A 13,841-nucleotide genomic window follows, 5' to 3' on the forward strand; every position below is an offset into this window, starting at 1 on the left:
ATCCTTTAGGACAACTTCTATTTTTATGAGAATCATTCTCATGTCTTCTAAAGATGTGTAAAGGTGTTTCACCATAATATTAATTGTAGCCACAAGGAGTCTAAAATAATTCAAGAAATGACAATCAGCAAACACATTCTTCTTCTAAAAGAATAGCAGCAGCATCATATAGCTAATATTGGAAATGTGATAGGGATCAGGAAGACCTGAGTTCAAAAACTCTTTTGGAAATGGGTAAGCTGTGTGACCATGGGTAAGTCAATTAGTTTTGCTGACCCTCTCTTTCCATATGTGTAAAATGAGAAAGTTTGTTTAGATGGCATCAAACCCTGTCAGTTGTGAACCTAATATCCTTGACATTTATGGAGCTATGGCAATGAAGGAGAACACTGGTTTAAAACAACATTTCTTAAACTTTTTGGTTCTTAGGATCCCTTTATATTCTTAAAATAATTGAGGATCATCAATGACCTCTTGTTTATGTGCGTTATATCTATTGTTATTTATCTTTATTAGAAATTAAAACATTTGAGTATTGACATTATAGATTTCCTGAAAGGCTTTTCAAAGACCCCAAGGATTTTCTGGATGACACTTTGAGAACCATTCAAGCATAGTACATAATCATATGATAACATTATTATGGGAACAATTAATTGCTAATTAAATGCTAAATAGTAATTAAAATAAAATGGCAACTATTATAAAATGTTAATATTATAAAATATAAAGGTAACAAATATATAGATTTTATAAATTATATCATTATTATATTTTATATTGAATAATTTGTGGTGTTTAAATAACATCGAAGGAAAGATAAGAAATATATTTGCTAGCATTATAATTCTCTATTTTCAGTATTGGTGATGATGGAAACACTATATATGGATGCTATTACTTTAGTGCTCAAGGTCCTATGTAAAGATATTTTAAGAAGAAAAATTCAGGAAAAGTAGCTTAATGTAATCTAATATTTATGAAAGGAAACTTGGTAAAATGTAACAGAATTTCAGTGGCAAACAGAAATGAATTTTTAACATTAAAAGCAGGAAGAATTGAAAAGAAAAAAAATAATCAAAATTAGAATTGTTACACAACTAAAAGTGACTCAGATGACATTATCAAATACCAATCTATGAGCCTCTTTTCACATCTTTATAAGATATATGAATGATCTTCATTCAGAAAGAAGGTATACTAAGTTAAAAGGGAAAAGGTAGTATTAAAATATTTTCTAAAATAAAATGTATCATTATAATCACAGTATGAGGTATAATTTACATTTATTGCTTATTGCTTATAAACTTATAATATGGATTCAAATCAAGATTTAAATCCAAGATCAAGAATTGAAATGCAATTTCAAAACCTCTCTTCAAGAAGATACAGAATGATTCATGTAGTGAAAAATGAATTTCCCTAAGGTGATCTCATTATTCATATTTACATGTCATATTTCCATTGGATTAGAACAATATTTTACAAAATTATCTTCACTGTTGTTTTTTATTTACAAAGAGGACTATGCCATCAGAGAAGTGATTTTATGACATACAAGTGAATTAGATTTAAATGAAAGAGGGTTGTGTAAAATTATCCCTGTCACTTTCTCTTCTAGAACCATCTGAATACAATGACAAAGTATAGTTCAGGATGACTGGAGATAGCCTTGGTACAGGGCATCTTTTTTTTTTTTTTTTTTTTAATAAGGAACATCTTTAACAAGCTTCAGTTTTACTGAGGCAATACTTAATCAGTGAATAAAGCTAGGGTAAGAAATAAAAGCTTAACCTCTTTTACCTAGTCACAAAAATTACTCAGTAGGAAAGACATTCAGGATTTTTGGCCAAAACAACAGCAATTGCTTTTTACATTCACTCTAAGCCAATCAGGATCCAAACAATGATTAAGTGGTGCTTGGCTGGGGACTTTTTGTTGATCAATCAATGAGAACTAGAGTGATTTAGCTTTAAGGCATGGTCCTAACCTGTAAATCCCAAGACATTTTAGCAATCAAAATCTGTAGTCCTTTGGATAGAATACCTTCAGGTAAGGATGTAAGACTTTATATGGACAAAGGGAAAGGAAGAGAAGGAACAGAAGAAAGAAGGGGGAAAAAATAAAAGAAAATAGCTGGGCTGCCCATTTGGCCAATTCAAGTTGGGTCCCCAGTGGGTAGCTTCTACTTCTACTCCCAAAAGTTGTTATTTATCCCTCATTCTCAAAGAGGACCACAAGATGAGGGAGATGATTTCCACTAGTGTAATTTTGAATGCATGGAATCCTTAATGATATTTGTAATACACATACTTTGCTGTACATATATTAAGACATTTAGGAGCCAGTAGAAGTGAGCAGAATGATAAATTCATTCAGCAGTACTTGATATCCTGTACAACACAAAACAATGTAACAATTGTTCACAAAAATGTTCATTAGCATTTCCAAAAATGTTCTGAGAAAAGTCTATATAGAAGAGTGGTCTCACCCTGAAACATTATAGAAAATTCTTAGTAAAATCCAATGATCTAATTAGAAATCCATATAGGATAAATCAACTGTAGGAAAATATAATATTTTCCAGATAATATCTGAAATAACATATGTGTAAGCAAGATGTACCATATTTCCAATAAAAAGCAATTTGCATTCAAATGGAAAGGAATGTATCTTCAAGAATGTACATGACTGAAAAAGGGAAGGAGACTGGTCTTATTGAAAGATTGAGGGCCATACCAGGACCTGCAAACATTGAAAGAACCAGAAAGCGATTTCTGGATCTGAGTACATGGTCAATAGATAAATTATAGGAGGACATATTCTGAAAGAGGCCAGAATGAGAAGGTAAGACAAGGTTGTCATTTGCATGCCAAAACCAACCAACCAACCAAACAAACAAAACAAAAACCAAACCAAACCAAACAAAACAAAACTTGGTGATGAGAAGCATGAAATTACCTGAATCGATTTGGTTTTCACTGCTGCAAGGTGATCACATTATATCTGTCTTTTCAATTCAGTATCCCACTCTTATAAAGGCTCTTCTAAATCTTTTCATTCCTCAAACCTTCCGTGACTTCCTCTTCCTCCATTCTCTCAGTTGAGATTATTGCCTTCTACTTTACAGAAAAAAAATGGCATTTGTATGTGCTTCCTCTTTTACCCTCTTCCTCAACTTCTATCTCTCTCATGATGAGGTGGTCTTACTCTAAAAGACTAACCCATCTACATATTCAAGCAATTCTATTCCATTCCATTCTTCCCATAGATTACCCCCTTTGTCATCCTCAGTCTATTGCTCATTTTTCACATGTCTTTTTCCACCAGTCCATTCCTTACCAACTACAAAGATGCCCATGTCTCTCCTATCCTAAAAAATCCTCATTTTATTTTTCCATTCCCTCTGCCAACTATAATCCTATATCTCTGATACCCTCTGTAGCTAAATTCAAAAAAAAATCATTTACAAGGTGATCCTCTATTTTCCTCTTTCTTTCTCTCTCTCTTCCTCATCTTCTCCATCCATTTTCCCCTTTTCTCCCCCCCCCCACTTCCTACCTTCTTAATTCCTTACAATCCAGCTTCTAACCTTAGCCTTCTACTTAAACTTTTCTCTAAATTACCAATAATTTCTTAGTCGGCAAATAGACTTTACTCCTTTTTTTTTCTCCTTGACCTCACTTTGACAAAGTTGACTGCTCCTCCTCCTCGATACTCCTCTTTTTTTGGGGAGGTTTGGGGGCCACCACTTTAATTTTCTCCCCTCTGGAATACTCCTTCTATATATCCTGTGCTGGATCCTCCTACAGATTGTGCCCTCTAATCACAACCATCCCTCAATGATTGCTCCTCAGCTTTTTCTCTTCTTCTATAATACTTCAATTGGTGATTTTAGCATATCTGATGAATTTAATTTTTGTCTCTATATTGATAATACTTTAAAATCTGCCTATTTTGCTTCAACTTCTCTATTTACTTCCAATCTTGCATCTCCAACTGTCTTAAAAAACATCTGGATCTGGATGTCCAGTAGACATCTTAAATTCTATCCCTCCAAAACAGAATTCATTATCTTTTCCCCTAGACCCTCCCCATCCACTTATACCCTCTCACTTCCAAGGATTGCAACCTAGACGCTTTTCTCTACTCCTCAATAACTTCTCAGTATTTCACATCCAAGATGGTGACAAGACCTGCTGATTTCACCTCTGCAATATTTGCTCCCTTCTCTCCTCTGTCACTGCCATCACTCTAGTGCAGGCCCTCATTACTTCATGTGTAAATAATTGAAACAGTCGGCTGGTGTGTCTGCCTGACTCAAGTAATTCCCCACTGCAAACTATCCTTCACTCAATCACCAAAGTATTTTTTCTAAAGCATGGGTTCAACCATTCTCTTCTCCTAATCAATAAATTCTTGTGGTTTCCTATCACCTCCAAGATCAAATATAAAATGGTATGTGTGGCATTCAAAATCCTTCATAATCTAGCTCCCCCCTTCTTCTTTTATTCTATTCCCTATTACAAGCTCTTCAACCTAGTGACATTGAATTCCTAATTGTTCATTGAGCTAGACCTGTGACTCTCAGATCTGGACATTTTCTCTGGTTTATACCCCATGTTTGACAATCTCTTCTTCCTCATCTCTGCCTGCTGTCTTCTCTGGCTTCCTTTAAGTTTCAACTAAAATCCAATCTTTCACATCAAACCCCCAATCTCACAATCCCATTGCCTTCCCTCAGTTAATTGCTTCCCATTTATCCTCTCCATAGCTTGCTTGGTATATATTTGTTTGCATGTTATCTCCCTCATTCCTTTGTGACTTCCTTAGGAATATGGGATACTTAGCACCACATCTGGAGGACAATAGGTGCTTAATAAATATTCATAGATTAAATTATTGCTTAACTGATTGAAATAGCAAAGTTTTGTCTCCCTAGTTAAAAGCCTTTTATTGACAAAGCTATTTTCTCATTCTGTTATATTCCTACCATATTATACTAGAATTCATACCATGCTATATGCCAGCAGACATTCAATCAATCTTTGTGGAAGGAATTATTTCAGTGAGGAATAAAGAGAAAACTTGTGTGTTTCCGTGTGGAACTGGGCAACACACCAGGAAAACGTTCTGCAGAGAAGAGCCAAGTACTTGTCCCAGTGGATGAAATATTCAATAATGTATATGTCATTCCCCCCTTAAATTAAGAGTCTAGGAAATTCTCCACTGTGTCTTGCATTAGCCTGATGGTAAACCCATCAGTTCTCAGGTTCAGTTTGAGAAATGCAGAAAGTAACTATAGAAGAAACTTATGCTTAGAAAGTGATGCAATTTTTATTGTAAGTATACCAGGGATAAAAATTTACTGCAACTCTTTCCCTAGTGGGTACAATTCCATAGAAATCCTATACTGACCACCCAAACAACCTCGTGTCACTTTGAACTTCTAATCATCAGTTCTTAGTGATATGGCAGGCCTTATAAATATAAGACAGGGAATGGAATGTGGTAGTTGGGACCAGCGTCACACTAATGAATGTATCAAAGAGCACCTCTTCATCCATTCAGAGTTTTTTTTTTCCCTTCCCCCATCAGTGGCTAGGTAGAAAAGTATAGTATCCTAACCAGATTTATTTTTTTTCCACTGAGGTTACTTCCCACAGCACAGAAGACACCAGCCAAATCCCTCACCCAGCTCTTTCATGATCACTATTTCAACGTGAAATCTTTCCTAAGATGGCTTTGTATAGGGCTTCTTGAGAAAGAAGGAAGAAACTGATTCCAGGGAAAACAGAAACTCAATCAGAAAAATAAAACTTAAAATGTGGATCTCTTGTGGAGGCATCAGGGGAAGGAAGGAGGAACTGAGGAGAAATGGTACATGGCCGCTGCCACACTGGAAGTTAAGCTTTGCCAACTGATTCATAGACATCCAAGTAAATTCACTATACCCAATTGGATTTTAAAAACCAGATGTTAAAATCCACCAACCAATTCAATATGATAAGATGTGGGGCTGAACTTAGAGATTATTTCTTACAATGTTTTAATTAAAATAACTATTTTTTGTCATTGAATTACAAATATAGAGCCCCATCCATATCCATATTCACCTACTGCTTCTTAAAAAAATAGAAAGAATATTGATACACTGCCTGTCTAATTTTTAAAGCAGTATTCTGCATTCTTAATCACTTATCTCCTTCCCCAAACTACTGAAAATGTTTCCTAAACAGTTATCCACAGCCCAAATTTGGCATTAGAATTGCTTCATTTGGTTGTTCATTTGGTTCATTATTGTAGTCATTTATGTGTCTATGTATATGTGTGTATGTACGTACACATGTATACACATTTATGTATCCAAACATATATCTGTATATACATATATTCTATATATGCATACATATATACATACATCTTTTTGACTTGCTTTACTCTAAATAAGTTTGTGCAATTATTTTCCTGAAAGTTTTGTTGTTGTTGTTTCTTACTATATAATATTGTTCCAATACATTTATCTATAACAATCTATACTGTACCCTGTTGATCAAAGGGCAGCTGCTTTGTTTCTAGTATCTCTCCCCACCAAAAAGAAAAAATGCTGCCATGACTATTTTAGCAACTCATAGGCTTTCCCACTATCTTTGACCTCCTTGGAGTCTAATAATGGAATTGATGGGTTAAAGAATATGAAAGATATAATGGCATTTCTTCTATAATGGTGAATTATTTTTCAGAATATGTGGGTCATTTCAAAGCTCCATCAATAATATGAGTTCCAAATCTTTTTCCCATCCCTCCAACATTTACTATTAATATTTTTGCTGATATTCTGAAGGTGAAGTATATATTTATAAAAAAATATTTTAAAATTACTTCTCTCATTATTTGTGAATCAAAGCAGTCTTTCATGTGGTTGACAATAGTTTGATTTGTTTATAATTGTTCATATCCTTTGGCCACTTACCCATTGGGCAATGGCTATTGGTGCTCTGCATTTATTTGATCGTCCTATATGTCTTTCCTTCCTTTAGCTACATTTATTTCCCTGCTTTTATTTCACAGACAGAGACATTGAGACTCAGGAACATTTGATCACATATGTAACATAGAAGATAAAGAAGAAAGGTAGGACACCTTTCAGATTGGCTAAGATGAAAGGAAAAGACAATGATGAGTGTTGATGGGATGTGGGAAAACTGGGATACTAATACATTGTTGGTGGAATTGTGAAGTAATGCAACCATTCTGGAGAGCAATTTGGAAAAATGCCTAAAGGGCTATCAACATGTGCACACCCTTTGATCCAGCAGTGTTTCTACTGGGCCTATATCCCAGAAAGATCTTAAAAGAGGGAAAGGGACCCATATATGAAAAAAAAAATGTTTGTGGAGGCCCTTTTTGTAGTGGCAAGAAACTGGAAACCGAGTGGATGCCCATCAATTGGAGAATGGCTGAATAAATTATGGTATAAGAATGTTATGAAATATTATTGTTTTTTAAGAAACAATCAGGAGGATGATTTCAGAGAGGCCTGGAGAGACTTGCAAGAACTGATGCTAAGAGGAATGAGCAGAACCAGGAGATCATTGTACATGACAACAACAAGATTATATGATGATCAATTATGATGGATGTGGCTCTTTTCAACAATGAGATGATTCAGACCAATTCCAATGATCTTATGTTGAAGAGAGCCATCTACACGCAGAGAGAGGTCTGTGGGAACTGAGGGTGGATCACAACATAGCATTTTTACTCTTTTTGTTATTTGCTTGCATTTCATTTTTTTTTTCTTATTTTCTTTCCTTTTTGATTTGATTTTTCTTGTGTAGCAAGGTAATTGTGTAAATATCTATGTACATGTTCGATTTAACATATATTGTTGTTTTTTTTTTACTATGAACATATATTGAATTACTTGCTATCTAAGGGAGGGGGTGGGAGCAAAGGGGGTAAAAATTGGAACACAAGGTTTTACAAGGGTTAATGTTGAAAAATTATCCATGCATATCCTTTGAAAATTAAAAGGCTTTAATAATAAAAAAAAGAATAAAGGTAGAATTTAATAGGTTCCATGACTATAAGTAGAGCACTCTTCTCAGTATACTTTGTTTGCCTTCCACCAGTTGTAAATGAATAGGAGATAAGAATCACTGTGACATTTCTCTTCCCCTAGTTTGTTTTTTATTCTGTTAGTAAAACATCTAAAAATTAAACATAATTGCTTCATTGTGTCCTCAAAAAAAGACATTTTACTTGATACAATTACTTTAAAAATAGTTGACACTTTGTAGGAAAAACAAACAAAATTTTCCTTTTTTTCCTATTACCAAACAGATGCTTCACTCTGAGACCTGAGGAGAAAAAAATATCAGATAATGAATAGTTTATATGTATCCAAATTGCCTTTGCCTCTAATTGATGTAGAAAGGTTTTATCCTTGACATTCCATTAAACTATGGGATTTAGAAACAAAGCTATTTAATATGTTATTTATCATTTGCCATCTTTTAATAACATAATTCTTTCTCTTAAGCCATACTTTTCAATTATTTATTTATTTTAAAATTTCACATACTCTTGTTTTTTTTCTCATATAACTTCTGTTTTTTTTTATATTAATCTTTTATTATTATAATTATTTAGGAATTATTATAATTATTTTTTATATAAATTTGGTTCTCTAGGTAATAGAGAAATGAAAGGTTTGTCAGAGATACTTGTTGCAAAAATTCCCCCAAGTTTTCTGTCTTTTTTTTTCTTATAAATTTAGTTTCCTTAGTTTCATTTCTGCAAAACTTAAAAAAAAATATGTTGTCAAAATTATCTATTTTGCATTTTGTAATGCTCTTTATATCTTCTTTAGTAATAAATTGTGTCCATAAATCTGACAGAAAAAGATTCCATATACTCCTAATTTGCTTGTTATTATTCTTTAAGTATAGACCATGTACATATTTTGACCTTATTTTGATAAATGGTGTGATATATTGATCTATACCTGATTTATGCCCATATTGTTTCAAGTTTTCCCCACAGTATTTTTCAAATAATCATTTTTTTTTTTGGTCCCAAAAGCTTGGGTCTTTGGGTTTGTCATATACTAGATTACTAAGGTCATGATTATCTACTAGAATGTGAAGTGTATCTTATTCATTGCACTTATTTACCAGTCTATTTCATAATACAGTTTTGGATCTAATATAGCTAGAGGACCTTTGACATTTTTTTCCAATTGATTTCCTTGATACACTGGAGTTTATGTCTTCCCAGATGATTTTTTAAAAATTTTTTTCTAATTCTATAACATTAAGTTTTGATAGTTCATTGGTATGACATTGAATAAATACACTAATTTATGCAGAACTGTAATTTTTATGAAATTGCCTCATCCTACTCATGAATAATTAATAGTTTCCAGTTATTTAGATCTGTCTTTACTTGTGTAAAAATTGTTTTATACTTATGCTCATATAAGTCTGGGTTTTTCTTGGCAGGTAAACTCCCAAGTAGTTTATATTCTTAATAGTTATTTTAAATGAAATTTATCTTTCTATCTTGCTTCTATACTTTATTGGTAATATATAGAATTTCTGATGATATATGTGGGTTAATTTTGTATACTGCAACTTTAAAAAAGTTTTTTTCATCAATTTCAAGTCACCAAAAAGTTCATTCTCTAGGACATTCTAAATATAAAATTATATTATCTACAAAGAATTATTGTTTTATTTATTCATTGTCTATTCTAATTCCTTTAATTTATTTTTCTTCTTTTATTAGAATAGCTAATATTTCCAGTACAATATTAAATAATAGAGGTGTTAGTCAACATCCTTGCTTTACCCCTGATTGTATTTGGAATGCTTCTAGATTTTCCTCATTATAAATAATGCTTGCTGATGGTTTTAGATAAATGCCATTTATCATTTTAAAAAGAGCTCCATCCATTTATTTCTCTGTTCTTTTTTTTTTTTTTAATAGGAATGGGAACTCTGTTTTGCCAAAGGCTTTTTCTGTGCCAATTCAGATAATTATGTGATTTCTGTTTTTTTTTAATTGATATGCCAATTGTGTTAATTTTCTAATATTAAACCAGCTCTTAATTTCTGGTATAAATTCCACCTAGTCCTCCTTGTGATACAATCTCTTTGATAGTACAACATTTAAAATGCATTAGGGAAATTGGTCTATAATTTTCTTTCTCTGTTTTGTCTCTTCCTGGTTTGGGTATCAGAATCCTGTCCACCCAGTTTATTTTTCCATTACAATCACTTTTTCATGGTTCTTTTACATGGGGTAATTTGCCCCAATCACACTACCCTTTCCAATGTAATTTTTTTTTACCCTTTTATTTTGTATGTTTGGGTATCACCCCATCAAAATCATTCCCTTTGGCTACACATACTCCTTCTAATTGTTTTTACAATAATAAAGTTGTTGAGAGTTATACATATTACTCGCCATATAGAAATATAAATGATTTGTTTTTATTTTCTAATGTATTCTCTTTCTTGTTTCATTTCTGCCTTTTTATATTTCCCTTTATTCTTGTATTTGGAGGTCAATTTTAAAATTCATTTCTGGTATTTTAATAAGAAATACTGACAGTCCTTCATTTCATTAAATGCCCATTTTTCCCCTGAAGTGATTCTTGGTCGTAAACATAACTTTTGGTCTCCTAGTGTATCATATTCCAAGCCATGAAGCTACCAAATCCTGTACAATTCTTACTGCAGCTGCATGATATTGTATATATTTATTATATCTTTTCAGTTGTTTGTAATACTTCCTCCTGGATCAGTGAGCTCTGGAATTTAGCTATGATGTTCCTGGCAGTTTTCTTTTTTGGTACATTTTCATATGATGATCAATGAATTCTTTCAAATTTTTTAATGTGGTTCTAATATATCAGGCCATTATTCTTTGATAATTTCTTGAAAGATACAATACAAGTTCTTTCTTTCTTTTTTTCTTTTTTTAAAATCATGACTTTCAAGTAGGCCAAGAATTCTTATATTGTCTTTCTAGATCTAATTTCTAGATTTGTTTTTACAGTGAGACATTTCATATTTTCTACTTTTTTTTGTTGTATCTTGATATTTTATAGAGTCATTGTACAATTCTAATTTTTTTTAAGGGTTCTGGGTATGGAGCTGTACAGACTGCTCACTTGCCTAAGGATCTGCTGGCTTGCAAGAAAATGGAGACCTTGATGGTTTATTTCTCCAGGCATAAAGTCTTCTTCCAGGTCCCCTATTTAGAGACAGGCTGCTGATCCTTCTGCTTTTGAATCTTGCTCCCCTCCTATCTCAGTGAGACAGACCTTTTTTGACAATCTGCAAAGCTGCTTCTATTTTCCCAGATAAGGTTTGATGAAGTTTTCTACTTGTTTAGAGGGGAACATGGGAGGGGTTCAGAGAGTTACTTCTTTACTCTGTCATCTTGGCATCAGAAGTTCGATACATATAATTTTTAAAAACTTGATTTTAAAAAGAGAGAGGAAAACCCAAATACCAAAATCAAAAATGATTTTTCAAAAAGATAATGCATAACAAAGGATAAAAAGATGTATTTAGAGACTATTTTTGCTCCATTATGTTTCCTAAAACTTAAAGAAATCATTAAATATTTACAAAACTATAAAATTTGCTGATTGAAAGAAAAAAATGCCTGAGAAGAAATAGTTGATTTGATTTCACAAAAAATAGAATAAATTGTAAATGAATCCAGAAAGGAAAAATATATAAACTATTTAAAAAATATAGGGAAAGGTTTTTTTACCCCATTCCTTCAATCAAAAAAATGAGAAAATAAAACGGTGAACTAAAATAGAGAAAACTATAGATCAATATGATTAATAAACATACAAGTATTTATACACACACATGGTTAATTGGAGATAATATCAGAGACAAAATACTATTATTAAGGTGATTGAGAGTCTTCTTGAATAAGATGGGATTTTAGTTCAAATTGAAGGAATCTAAGGCATAGAATTACAAAGAAATAATATTTTAGGCATGCAGAGGTGGGAGAGAGATCTATCCTAAGCTACTTAGCTCTAATAAGAAAGCTTTGTAGAGCTACTAAAAATATTAGTTGAAATATTTTGATAAAATCAAAAGATATGGAATAAATCTACACATACTTTCATCATATCTGGATTTCATTCATAAAACTGAGTAAGAAAGGGATAGAAAGATATGATGTATTTAAAATAGATCTAAAATGTATTAAATACTTAAGATTCTATAAAGCACTGTACATGGACACTAATATGAACTTAAATAATGGGTAAAATAATTGTCCTTCAGTAGGAATAACAAATATAATAATATTACTACTAATAATAAATGATAATAATAATGAAAGTATTACCTAATTACTCAATGAAATTCCAATCAAGCTACCAAAAGCATACATTACAGATGTAGAAAAGTAAATAATAAAATTCATTTGTAGAAACAAAATTAACAGTATCAACGAAAATAATGAAAAAATGGGAAAGAATAGAGCCATCACATCATATATCAAACTATTTTTTAAAAGGAGGAGAAACACCATTTCATCATGTACTGGTCTCCTACCTTTGAAATTGGGAAAGAAATACAAACTTTTTTGCACCACTATCACCTGTAAAATCAAATAAAAAAATCCTCTCTCTGGTATTCAAAATCCTTCATAACTTTTCACCCTTGGCTTTCCAGGCTAATTATATGTTACTGCAAATATATGTATTTGATTCAATGATAGTGGTGTCTGTTCCTAAAACATGACAGATATTCCATATCTTTGTGACGTCCGATTCTTTGCTATCCCTCATGCTGAAATTCTCTCTTCTCTACATGCTAGAGATATAATGATATGTAAAATAACAAGCTTGTATTTACAAACAGACCTAAACACTGATAACTGGAATGATTAACCATAAATCCAATTAACCCATTGATAGTCATGTTACAGAGTGATGATGAACTGAAGATGTAGAACAAACATATATTTCTGGAAATGGCCAATTGGGGATTTGCTTCCCTCAGTTGCATATTTTTTAAATGGAAAAAAAGTTCAAAAGAGAAAATAATTCGTTTAATCTATCCTGTATTAAATGCATACTAGATTTCCCCCAGAAATTGAAAAAAAGGCTCAGAGTTTGAAAATTCCAGTTTTTAAATTTTTTCATGATTTAGCATGGTAATTTTTTTCTCATTCTCCTCCAGTTTTCATCTATTCCTCTCTGTTTTTTGTCTTTCAAATAAGTCAGTGTCAGGAATTATGTACACACATTATTTCAGCACTCAAGCACACAGATCATTTGTGATAAGGTGATGAGATTATTAAGGGAAACCAAGAGTTTTATATTTATGATAAATACAAAGTTACTTTTATTTTCATCTTGCTATTTCTAATGCTTATAGTTTGAGAGAGGCTGAAAAAGAAAAATCTAGCAAAACAGGCATAAAGCAAACAAACTATTTCTTTATCATTAATTATTGTTTCATTTATCTCTTAATATTGAGCAATATTTCTCTCCTTTCTGTGTGCTCATCTCTCTATACAGTTAAAAAAAAGACAATTTACTCTGTTTTCCTCACAAGTGTTAGCTCATTATAAGTTTCAGCACTCTTTATAATATTTTTACAATATTGTAACTTATTTTTATATGTATCCACTATTATCTGGCCTTGCTTCCATTTTTTTATCTATCTTTTAAAAATCAAAGTTGATTAATGACTTCCTTGTGCATCTATATAGTCTTCATACAAATATTGGTTTTCCTTTTCTTTTCATTTATTTTATAAACCATTCTTTTAATTGAGAATTTTCTAATT

This window comes from Sarcophilus harrisii, chromosome 3 (genome assembly GCF_902635505.1).
Source record: "Sarcophilus harrisii chromosome 3, mSarHar1.11, whole genome shotgun sequence".
NCBI classification, from domain to species: domain Eukaryota; kingdom Metazoa; phylum Chordata; class Mammalia; order Dasyuromorphia; family Dasyuridae; genus Sarcophilus; species Sarcophilus harrisii.